A 7,175-nucleotide genomic window follows, 5' to 3' on the forward strand; every position below is an offset into this window, starting at 1 on the left:
CTCCGCTTCTTCCTCCCCTTAATAGGCCACGGTCACTCGAGCAGACCGGCGATGAGTACAAGGGCAGCGTAATCATTGCCATTGACCATCGTCGCATCTCGAGATGATGACGGCGGGGAGTAGGAAGAGGAGTTGGGATCCTCGCCAATTCGTGCCGAGCGAACCAAGATACGAAGTGCCATCGACTTGGGAAGGAAGCCACAAACCTGACGCCGCGATCCGTGTGCCCGTCTCCCGCGAGCTTACTTCGGATGAGCGCCTACCCACATAGCGGTGACAACTTGACCGGACCGGTGAATGGGGGGAACGAGTGCATCTTGTATTCAAAAAAAAGAAAAAAAAAAAAAAAAAAAAAAGGAAATTACATACTTATCCCTAAATATTAATGATTTTTTTACGTCTTATATATATATATATATATATATATATATATATATATATATATGCAAAACACAAAAGAATTACCACTATACTCGTTAATATCAATTTAGGGTATCTAACATATATACATGGTTTGAGACCACATACTTCACAATACTAAGAACAAGAGTTGATTAGAGATATACTTGATAAGATCCATTCCATATTCTGATTTAATTTAAAAAATAATAATATAGAGTTAAAAGATTTGTGTATCAAAGATTTTATATAAATATATGGGTTTTTTATGAGTAAAATATTTAATAAAACTATAATAATATTAATTAACTTGGTTTTATTGGATCGAAGTTAATTGAGGTGAAGTGACTTATATGAAAGATTTAAACGTTAATGAAACACACATATTACCTTACTACCTACATGTATCCCTACTTAGTTTGTACGAATTTGTCTACCAGGAATCAATCAAGAAACGTTCTGAAGCTCAAATCATGGAGGGAGCTTCGTTTTGGACCATTGTTATTCCAAGTGGTGGCGCTAGGGTTCTACCTGAACACAAGTTGAAGCAAGAATCAAACTCTTCAGATTTGTTTGTGCCTTGAAGTCCTGGATTCTACTCCTCATTGCTGCCCAGTTCGATTCGGAACTTCTCCTCCTTCTGAATCAAAGTTCTCTTTTGCGCCAGCACTCCTCCAACTCTTCATCACCCTCGACGAGAAGAGCCATCACTTTTGTTGCGATCCTGACGACTCGAGATCGACTACTGCAGTATTGGGATGCAGAGACTAATAGGATCGGCAAAGGTTTTCTTCCAATGGGTAATTACAAGGGAGAACACGTTTACGTTTCGTCCTTGGTTAATGACCTTCGTCTTGCCCGCGCAAGTAGGGAGCGAAGGAGCATCTACGTAAGCTCTTGAACAAAAGACTTCAGTTCCAGACTTGGGCTTACGGCATCGAGTCCGTCGCTCTTCCTCTTCACCGAGAGGCGAGCGAGATCGATCGGGACCCACTTTTAGAAGAGGTGGTGGGTCAAAAGATCGAACACCTGGTAGCTTCTTAGTCTCTTCGGGCGCCCGAACGAGCTCGTCCTCGCCGTCGATATGCCTAGGCCAAACCCCACACTGGCGTCGTTAAGATCTGCGAAATGGTCATGATGGACGGCTACGAACAATCTGCAACGCGTGCGCATGGATGATGGGTTGCTCTCCGGTTAGCCGTGACGAACGTCACGTCGCGACGGTGACTGGCACGACTCCCACGGGCAAGGCAATAGATATATATCTTATGCATCGCACGACTTAGACCACGACAGTTTGATATGGCTCGATGGTTAGGAGAGAGGAGAGAGGGGAAGGCGAATCGCGACTAAAGTTGCGGATAAGATACTATTCTGGTCTTGCGTCCCTATAGCTATGACGTACGTACAATGGACGCAAGAGTGATGCAGGTGCCCACGACAAACATATTGCATGATTTCGGACAAGAATCGCAATGGTTGGTGTCAAGAACAACAAAAAGCGATTCCATTAAATACGTCTTTTCTTCCGAAAGATTCTATTTCATCTCATGGAGAAATGGCACCATAAAGTATAGAAGAATCCAAGGAGAAAAAGTGGTGGGAACAAAATGGCAGTCATAAAGGCAAAAGGGCAAAAATAATTGGGCAATTTATCGGAAAAGCCCATAGTATTAGGCTTTTATCATATCGTGCCCCTATATATGATTTTTTCTCAAGCAACACTTTTTTTTTTTTTTTACTTATAATAATTTTGAATCGAGCTATTTCAAATCCGGTCGAACTTTGTTAAATTTATGAGTAAGTGAAACTCGAGCATAATTAGGATATTTTTATTAAATTAATCTATTTGTTTCCAAAACTATTAGTATATCATTTTAAAATATTTAATACTATTTTTATTATTTTAGGGTGAATAAAATTTCAAAAGAGTATTTTTAGGTTGAATCAATGATCAAATGTAATTAAATCTTCATCAAATTTATCTAAATTCTTCGGATCTACTAGCATAAAACAATAGTATATTTAGCATTTTTTATTTTTGTATAAATTTAGAACGAATAGGATATTCTTGGTTGAATATGTGATCGTGTGTGACTCTTTGAATTTTCATTAATCCTATCTAAACTTCTTTTGAACTACTATAGTGAGATGTTAATTTATTATTATCACTTTTTCTATTTTCGTATGAATTTAGGGTGACTAAACTTTGAATAAGATATTTTATGTTTAATCTGTGATCAAGCATAACACTTTAAATTTTTATCAAATTTATCCAAACTTATTCTAAACTACTAGAATAAGATGTTAATATATTTATTATTATTTTATTTATTTTATAAATTATATTTTTTTATTGAGTCTATGATTGAGTGTAACTCGAGCATAGTTCTTTGAATTTTCATCAAACATATCTAAATTTTTCTTGAACTATTAGAACAAGATATTAATATACTATTATCACTTTTTAATTTGTTGTACGAATTTATAATAATTAATTTTTAAGATATTTTTTTTTAATATGTGATTTAGTATAATATTTGAATTTTCATCGAACCTATCCAAACTTCTCTTAAACTACTAAGGTGACATGTAATATTTTTTTATATATAAATTTAGGATAATTATTTTTTGAAATATAGTATTTTTGTATTGAGTATGTGATGGAGAGTAGTTTGAATTAATTTTAATTAAACCAATGCAACCTTCTCTGGAGCTATTGGTAGGAGAAAACTAAAGGGGAGGGTGAAGAGAAACCGAAAAAAAAAAAGGAAGAGGCGATAGAGTGGAATGAATAGTCGGTAGAGATGATAAGAGAGGTGGGGATAATCTAGGAACGAGAGTAGCTAAATAATTTAGAGAAAAATTAAAGATAAAATATTATTTTAAAAAAATAAATACTTAGATTTTTATTGTACTGATCTAGTTTGATTCATCTCAAACAAATCGGTTCAATCTAAATAACCAACAATTATTCAAAATCAATAGACATCGATTATATTTTTTTTTATTAATAAAATATATTTTGATAATGGCATTAAAATATATCTTTTGGTAAAAATAAAATATGAGAACGTCATATGATAAAATTTTATTATTAAGATTTTTTGAAATAAATTACTCTAAATAATTATTATTTTTTCTTTTCTCGAGGGGTGAAAGGAAGAAAGAGACATTAAAATTCTTCCTTTATCTAGGACTCTCTATTTCTTTGGAATATGCAAAGGGACACAAGATTCGATTGTAGCTTTTATTCTTTCTTTTCTAAAGTTTGTCACCACAGTTTAGTGCAAAAGTTTGAGAGCAACGTTGTGAGCCACAAACATTCTAAATGGATGTTCGTTAATAGTTCTTGGGGTGCTTGTAAGCATAGCAACAATTTGATATAGGTGTGATTCATGGTCATTCATCTTTATAATAATAGCTTGTAATTCAATGATTCTCCGTTCATGATTTGCATGATTGAACACCTTACTCAGAAGAAGGATTGGATACAAGGAAGTGTTCAAATAGACTTGGTAAAATTATATTTTAAATGTGCATCGGCATAAGTACTGTTTGGTAAAATTATATTTAAAAAGTCTATTAAATATTTTATAATAATTTTATCCTTTTAATATTTTAATATTATTTTAAAAATAAATATATATTTTATCACTAAAGAAAGAAAGAAATAAATAAATAAATAAATGTAATCTTATAAAAATATAGTATGGCCTAAATATATAATAAATAAAAAATATTTATATAAAAATAAAAGAATAATTTTTAAACATAAATAAATAAAATGTTACCTTGTAGAAAATATATATTCTGGTAGTTTATCAATAAAATATTTTGATAATTTTTGAATTTTAGATAAAATCATAGAGTATTTTTAGAATTAAAAAACATATTAATATCTCGTAAATGCTGAGTTTGCTATCATGAGATAACATCAATATTTGAATATTTTTAATATAATATTTAAAATAAATCTAATATATTTTTTAAAAAAATATATTAAATATCAATTTACATTGATCTGAATGATTATTCAAATATATTTATAAGTTGATTCTAATCGCTCCTCCAATCCCGCACCCCTCCCTCTATTTAGGACGTGGACAGCCACAGTGATCGGAGGCGCCGGGGGGGGGGGGGAGGTGCGGTGGAGACAGTAGAGGGAGACGGGGAAGGGGATGCAATTTCGAGGGGTGGTTTGCACATGGCTGTGGACAATAAAGGGATGAGGGGTCTGAGATGGGATGCGAAGCGAAGCAGGTTGACAGAAGAGAGTGAGCACCCGCCGGAGGTAAATGGCATGACAGGGTGCTGTTTCCGTTGCGTGCTCAAATCTCTTGTTGTCAACCTTTCGCTGTTATTTCTTCTGTGATCATACTTGGAAATACGCTCCCCTCCCCACCCGAGAATAGAGAGAGGGAGAAAGAGAGTCATTGAACCTGTCTCACCCACCCCCCGAGGCTGTCTTTTACTTGTGTGTTTCGGCTGCCGCGTTGCGATGTTTTTTGCTTTGCTTCGCCGTCTGTCTTATCGTATCTGCCAATCAGCTCGTCGGATTTGTGTGGGTGAAGAAGCGCGTGCTTAATTGCGTCTCTGGTTTTCTCTCTCTCTTTTCATTAATGCTTATATTGCTCTAGAAATTGGGAAATTGTAAGAATAAGCGTGTCTGTTGAAAAGGGAGGTAAGAGAGAGAGAGAGAGAGAGAGAGAGAGAAAGAGAGAGGGAGGGAAGAGGGAGTAGTATTGTCCGTCTCTGTCCTGTTAGTAATGAAGCCTCTGAGAGAGAGAGAGAGAGAGGAGAGAGGAGAGAGGAGAGAGAGAGAGAATAGAAAGAGTACAGTACTACACATTGAAGCATGCGGTGCCGCCTCATCGGAAGGCACTGTTTGACCAATTCTACTCTTCTTCTCGGTGTTCTCCTATCTTTTCTGTCGTCCTTCTTGCTTTTGCTTTCCTCTCCTTTCCTTTTCTCTTGCCTGTTGCGGATAGGGTTTGGAGCGTTTCAACAAAACATGGATTCAAGCTGTGAGGATCCGTGGAGAGAAGGTGCTCCCTGAGGTTCACGCCCACCATCGTCCATTCCTGGCCATCAAACTGTGTTTTCTTTCGTTTGCGCTCGAGACCATTTCCTCACCACCTTGATGGGCTGTTGCTTTGCCAACTTGAACAAAGACTCGCTGCTCGTAAGCATCTCTGCTTTCTGCCTTCTTCTTTGCTGCTTGTTTCCCTTTTAAGACCATCTTATCACACAAAGATTCCATGTTTTTGCATTATTTTAGAGATAGAAAAGTTTCTTGGTTCGGACGATGAGATTTTTACTTCTTTCTTTCCTGTGTGTGTGTGTGTGTGTTTTTTTTTTTTTTTTGCTGCTTGTCTTTTCTTTGCTTGATGATGTTTGGTGCTGAGTCCGTGTTTAGGAATCATGGCTAGTATTAACAGCCTTCATGTTTGTTCTTCTCCATGAGCCAGCGACGAGCGGAAAGGGGTGAGCTTTGTTGCCCTTCCCCATGCCTGATCGATTCATCTCGACAAGCTTTTGTGGAAAGAAGCCAATGAATCATCGCTGGTATCTCTCTGGTGCACTCAATCTCTCCATCTAGCTTCTGTTGTTTTTATCTTTGCTAGGTTGGTGGTGGTGGTCACTTGCCCCATCGTTGCCGTGGTTTATATGTCGCATCCGTCATTCGCCCTTCTTCCTCCCACCTCTCCCTCTCTTCAATCTGGCACGACATGCCAAAAAAGGAAAAAGGGAACATACCATAGAGGGTCTTGTGCGTCTGTTGTTTTCCCCCGCTCCACAAGTTGTTCGGAAGATGGTACTTCCGATCGTGGTCCACCGTTCATCATACACCACTCATGTGCTTCACCATTGTTTGTCGAATGATTTCTTAGAAAACGATCGATCATTGAAGAAGATGAAGTATTTTTATCCAAATTCTCCCTCTAAACATAGAGAGGGTATTTTCATAATTTTGAATCATGATTTTTCATGTTACAGAAAGAGGAATCTTATCATTGTACATACAAAGCCTGTCCTTATCAATTTAGTCTAATGAACCCACTGCAACAAATTATACTTTTAGCAGCGGTTTTTAATTATATATCCTTGCAATTTTAACTGTAGCAAACTATATTCTTGCAGTTAGTTAGAAACAGTGGCAGTAGGTGCCATCGCCAAAAGATATTACTACGATTTTTACGACCGCAAGTAAACGCCTACATGTTACTGTGGTGATTCAACCTCAATAATATGTATTTTTTCCCTACAAATAAAAACCATATTAATAGATATATGACAAACACTGTAATAGTTTAGTTATTACTGTAATTGTTCAACTACAATAATAGATACTTTTATCCTAAAGAAGGATAGTCGCATTAATAATTCATATATTTATGCTACTATTCAATTACATAAATAAATACTTTAATCCAATGAATAACCATCCACAACAACAGTACATACTAACTACAACAGTAATTTATGATTCACAAAAAGGAATATAATATTCTTCTAATAACCATATCAATTGATATAAAAATACATTCAATTTCATACGTAAATGCAAACAAACAGCCTTTCTTTTGAAAGTTTTGAGTAGGATAATATAAAAAAAAATTACAAAAGAGATGCTTCTCTTGCACTTCTCTCAAAGTCTGAAACCTGCATAGGGTGAATAATATTAATTAGATTCATAATTGTAAATAAAAAAAAAAGATAAAAGAAGTTTTAGATTTTACTTATATTATTTGTTCGAGGAGTTTTTTCATCCA

At 35.6% G+C, this 7,175-nt stretch overlaps 1 long non-coding RNA gene across 1 annotated transcript; it reads left to right on the forward strand.

Annotated features, from left to right (window-relative positions):
- The first annotated feature begins 4,543 nt into the window (after nucleotides 1-4,543).
- Nucleotides 4,544-6,483, forward strand: LOC135635770 (uncharacterized). Its single transcript, XR_010495733.1, has 2 exons — nucleotides 4,544-5,584; nucleotides 5,871-6,483. It is a non-coding gene; the product is annotated as an uncharacterized LOC135635770 (long non-coding RNA).
- Nucleotides 6,484-7,175: the final 692 nt, after the last annotated feature.

Source organism: Musa acuminata, chromosome BXJ3-4, assembly GCF_036884655.1.
Source record: "Musa acuminata AAA Group cultivar baxijiao chromosome BXJ3-4, Cavendish_Baxijiao_AAA, whole genome shotgun sequence".
Taxonomy (NCBI): domain Eukaryota; kingdom Viridiplantae; phylum Streptophyta; class Magnoliopsida; order Zingiberales; family Musaceae; genus Musa; species Musa acuminata.